The 5,345-nt window shown below is 37.5% G+C and overlaps 1 non-coding gene across 1 annotated transcript; it reads right to left on the bottom strand.

Annotated features, from left to right (window-relative positions):
- Window positions 1-5,022: 5,022 nt before the first annotated feature.
- Window positions 5,023-5,129, bottom strand: LOC142182481 (small nucleolar RNA R71). Its single transcript, XR_012711300.1, has one exon. It is a non-coding gene; the product is annotated as a small nucleolar RNA R71 (small nucleolar RNA).
- Between the last annotated feature and the right edge of the window lie 216 nt (window positions 5,130-5,345).

The following is a 5,345-nucleotide window of genomic DNA, read 5'->3' on the forward strand; positions in this document are numbered from 1 at the left end:
GGACCTACTTCGTCATCATTATTTTGAAAGGTCAAGTGTGCCTCCACATTATTTTCTTTCTTTATGAGGGAGGCTTGATAAAGTTTGACAAAATGATCCGGCGTACGACAAATGCGTGCCCAATGACCTTTCATACAACATCGGTGACACATATTAATTTTAGCTTTTGAAGGATTAATTTGAGAACCCTTATTGTTCTCCAGTTTATTTCCACCATAATGACGATAATTGTTTCGTCCTCTGCCACCTCCACATTTACGACCATGTCCATGATCACGGTAATTATTTTGTTTTCTTTCAAACTTATCATATGTTGCTACAGCATTCATTTCCGGAAATGGAGCTGACCCAGTGGGACGGGCTTCATGAATTTTTATTAATAAAGTATTAATTTTCTCTGCCACAAGTAGGCATGTGATTAACTCAAAATATTTCTTAAAACATTTTTCACGGTATTGTTGTTGTAGTACCACATTTGAAGCGTGAAAAGTAGAAAATGTTTTTTCCAATAAGTCATCATCTATGATAGTGTCTCCACATAATTTTAATAGAGAACTTACTTTAAAGATAGTAGAATTATACTCACTTACGGTTTTAAAGTCTTGCAACCTTAAATGTATCCATTGAAAGAGACTATGCTGGTTGCGGGCCACCTCGAGAGATGCAGCTCGCCTAAGTCTCCGTATCATCCATGCTGCTATGCCCATTAAGTTGTTAGAGGTATATGTGTCCGTGCAACAAAAATGCACAACAAGTGTAGCATGAGAACAAAAACAACATGTACTCAGTAAGTATCCCATCTAATCTCGAAGAAGTAAAGATGATAGGTCGACTTCGACACTTACTAGTGGTCCAATGATAATATACCAATAATTTAATAAATCGAGAATTTTCATAAAAATGATGGTAACTCAAATAGCATGAGGCAAGTAAACAATTCTTTCATTTATAGGAAATTTCCAAATTTATTTTCATCATTTATACATTTATCTTAGGCCAGGGAGAAACAAATATCAACATCTATGAATTTCTAGGAAAGCAATACAAGCATGCGCAAATCATGTCGAGGTCGTACGGCCCGATCCAATAAATATTTAAATTGTGCACTGCTAGAGGGTCGAATGGAGAGAACCATAGATGCATCTATTTAATCTACCAAGGCGTTTGGCCCATTCCACAATATATAAACGCATTCAAACAGTCAATCAAGAACTCATCAAGGAGTAATTATCCAAGAAAAGGCAATTTCTCTTTTAAAAATAGAGAAACGATGACTAGTCTTTTAGAAATTCATTTACACGTTCAATATGTTTTAAGCATGTTTAAATTGACAACAAGATTTTAAATATTGCAAGTAAAGCATGTTTTGGGTCTTAAACTTCCCGGACTTAAGTATAATAGTAGCTACGCACGGACTCTCATCACCTCGTGCGTACATAACCCCCACAAATAGAAGCACATATCCAATTAATTCACATATGGGGAGAATTCCCTCTTACAAGGTTAGAAAGGAGACTCACCTCGCTACGAAGCCCACTTTCCGGTCCAAGATTATTCTCAAACCCTCAATTCGGTGCGGAACAATCCAAAACTAATGAAATAGTGTATAAACTAATCAATACATGTTCAAAAATTCATATTCCAACTATTAAGGTGATTATCCAACCTTAAATGTAAGATTCCTAAAATTCACCCTCAGGCCCACATGCCCGAATTCCGGAAATTTTCGAAGAAAGTTGTTACCCATAACCTTATGAAGTCAAATATATAATTTTTACCAAATTAAATAACCATTTTCGTGGTCAAATCTCATTTTTATACAAAACCTAGGTTTTCATCTAAACCCTTGATTTCACCAATTTTTACATGTTAATCTATTCATAATTTATGTATTAAACTCATGTTGTGTAAAAATTACTTACCTCAAAGTGCTAGGTGAAAACCCTCTTACAAAAGCTCCATAAATCGCCCAAATCCGAGACTTAAAACTCAAAAATGAGTAAAAAAATAGTTGACTCCCGTTTTTAGGCATTCTGCCTAGGCAAGTCACATGTATAAAATGCGACTTTGCCTAATTTTCGGGCAAAAAATGAACTACTACCAGCCTTCAGTCAACGGACCATAACTTTTTGTACAAATGTTCAAATGATAAATGGTTTAACTTTCTGGAAACAAGAATCAAAGATCTACAACTTTCATGTTTGGATATTTTCTGATTCCTTATAGATTTCGAGATATAAGCTTCCAAAATAGGCTCCTCGCATCAGAAATTTCTGGGGAAATTGCAGAACAGCTTTACCATTCTTTATTCAGTCGATCATAACTTTCTGTACAAATATCCAAATGATGAATGGTTTATCTTTCGTAAAACTAGAATTCAAGCGCTACAACTTTCATGTTTTGTAAATTTTTAGATTTCTTATAGATTGCAAGATATGAGCTTTCAAAATGGACTCCTCGCATCAGAATTTTTCTGGCGAACAGCTTCTGCAACATATTTCAGCAGTTTTTCTTTGTCCAAAATCCATTCTGTTAACCTTTCGAAATCCACCCGAGGCCCTCGGGCCCTTAACCAATTATACCAACATGTCCCAAAACATGATACGAACTCGCTCGAGGCCTCAAATCACATCAAGCAATGTCGAAATCATGAATCGCACTCCAATTCAAGCTTAATGAACTTTAAATTTCAAACTTCTACTTTCGTTGTTTAAACCTATCAAATCACGTCCGATTGACCTCAAATTTTGCACACAAATTATATTTGACATTACGGACCTACTTCAACTTTCGAAATCAGAATCCGACCCCGATATCAAAAAGTCCACTTCCGGTCAAACTTCTTAAAACCTTCAAATTTCTATGTTTAGCCAAATGACTCCAAATTGACCTACGGACCTCCGAATTCACTTTCGATCGTGCTCTTAATACCAGAATCACCATACAGATCTATTCCCAAACTTAGAATCCCAAACGGACATTGATAGCATTGAAATGCACTTCAACCCAAATTTATGAAATTCTTCTGATAATAGGCTAAATTGTATAGTTTGGCGTAAGTTCAGACTCTAATTTAAGGAGGATTTACTGTTTTAAGTGTGTAAATAATGCAAAAATTGTCTCTAATGGTGACTCTGTATTTCACAGGAGTGCAATACCCATTGAAGACTTATGATGGTGATCCGGGCAAAAATTGGAACTAGTGGACGAATTCAGGGAATGAAGCTTGACATGGCAGAATATAACCCCACTAGCGTGGGTATTAGCATGGCCTTAGCGCTCCTGCGATAGTCCAGTCATCAGAAGCAGAATGTAACCTCACTAGCGTGGCCTTAGCGCGGCCTTAGCGCGCCCGCGCTAGTCCAGATGCGGGAAAGAAATGTGTAGGGGCAAATTAGGAAGTCCAAAGCAAAAACCACACGAACTATAAATGGTTTAATGCGTCCAAGAAAAAGGGAATCAGTTTTTATGGTTGAGAAGAAGACAAGAAGGGGCAAGAAGCAAGGAGGCAATTTGGGCAACAATTCTTATCTCCCTAGTTTGTTCTTTTATCAATTACTATGAATTCCTTTGTAGTTTTTATCATTGTTATGAGTAGCTAACTCTTTTAATCTAAGGTTTTGGGTGAATCCGTTGTGGATGAACTTGTTTTTATATTAATATAGTTTTGAGTTGGTTGTTAATCTCTATTTGTTCAACTACATTTTGATTTTGGTTAGTTGAAAGGATCCTCAATTAGCCGTTCCTATTTATTATGTATTTGCTTGAGAGAGAGTACATATTTAGGTAATTGTTTGAACAACATCACTCTCGGAGTATAGGCAAGAGTCATAACCGAGGTCTTAGAGGTTGGAGTAGAGATAACGATACCTCGGGTGCGATCTAAGTGAGCTGTAATGCGAATCTAGCTAGCGTAGCTTGAGAGAGTGCGTTTAGTAAATTATCATAATTACTTGAGAGAGAGTTATGATATCTGGAGAGTTCATGATCGATAGAGGCAACTAAATCGAAGATATAAGAAACATACAACAAAGGAATTCAACAACGGGGGAAACCATTACCTTAGACCTTTATTCCAATTGTCTACAACTGCGTGTTAGTTAATCTTCGTTTTATTAATTCTGTTAGCTGTAATAGTGACCATAACGCGACTTGTTATTCACAAAGTTTGAGAAGGTTGACTAATAAGAATTTAGTACTTAAAAGGCTTCTCTTGATACGTTAATTCCCTGTGGGATTCGACTCGGGGCATAATACCCCGGATTATATTTGCAACACCCGCTTAGTCTTTTAATAGACACAGTTGAGTGTAATCAAATTTTGGCATCGTTGCCGGGGAGTTAATGGTATTATCAACTGTGATTGAAAGAAGTACAAAAAAAATCTTAGTGTAGTTAGTTTTCTCTATACCCAATTTTTACATTGAAATTTTTTAACGTTTTTCGACTTGGTTGCACAGGTGCATGCCTAGAAACTCATCGAGAACTGGTGAAGTATTTGTACCATTATCAAATCTCGAGAAAGTTTTCAAGGCCTTGAATCGGGCCAACCGGAAAAACAAACAACAACAAACAACTGACCCATTAGAAACAGCAATGGGAAATCACGAAGAACACCCAGCTGTACCAATATCGCCAATGGCACCTCTTGTGCCCGAGGTGGCTCTCTATGATTGGGCACAACCCACAACTGAAAATCTGGCCACCTCGATTTTAGTCCCGCAGATACAAGCTGAATCATTCTAAATCACGAATAACATGTTGCATTTGTTGCAAAACAAGGGACTATTTTCGCGGTCACAAGTTGAAGATCCTCAACAGCACTTGAAAAATTTTCTGTCAATCTGCAAAACCCAACGGCAGCCCAATGTAACTTCGGAAGCAATCAAGTTGCTATTGTTCCTATTTTCAGTGACAGGAGTTGCCCAGACCTGGTTAAACTCACTCCCCATAAATTCCATAACAACTTGGGAGGAGTTAGTCAAGCAATTCGTGAACAAGTTCCACCCCCAACAAAACCGCGTAACAGATTGATGCCATTTTTAGTTTTAAACAGAGACCAATGGAAACATTGCATGAAACATGAGAGCGTTTTAAAGGGATGTTGGTCATATGTCCACACCATGGCATTCCAAATTTGATGTTGGGACCGCGGTTCTACATAGGGTTGTCAGATAGCGTGAAGAACACTGTTGATGCTTCAGCTGGTGGAGCATTTTTGAGTAAAACATGGAGAGAAGGTCAAGGTCTGCTTGACAAGATGGCGCAGAATTTGGGATGGATAACCATAAATGCACCTATCACTCCAGTGGTACACTCAGTGCCTTTAGATCCATCCAATTCAAT

This window comes from Nicotiana tabacum, chromosome 6 (genome assembly GCF_000715075.1).
Source record: "Nicotiana tabacum cultivar K326 chromosome 6, ASM71507v2, whole genome shotgun sequence".
Taxonomy (NCBI): domain Eukaryota; kingdom Viridiplantae; phylum Streptophyta; class Magnoliopsida; order Solanales; family Solanaceae; genus Nicotiana; species Nicotiana tabacum.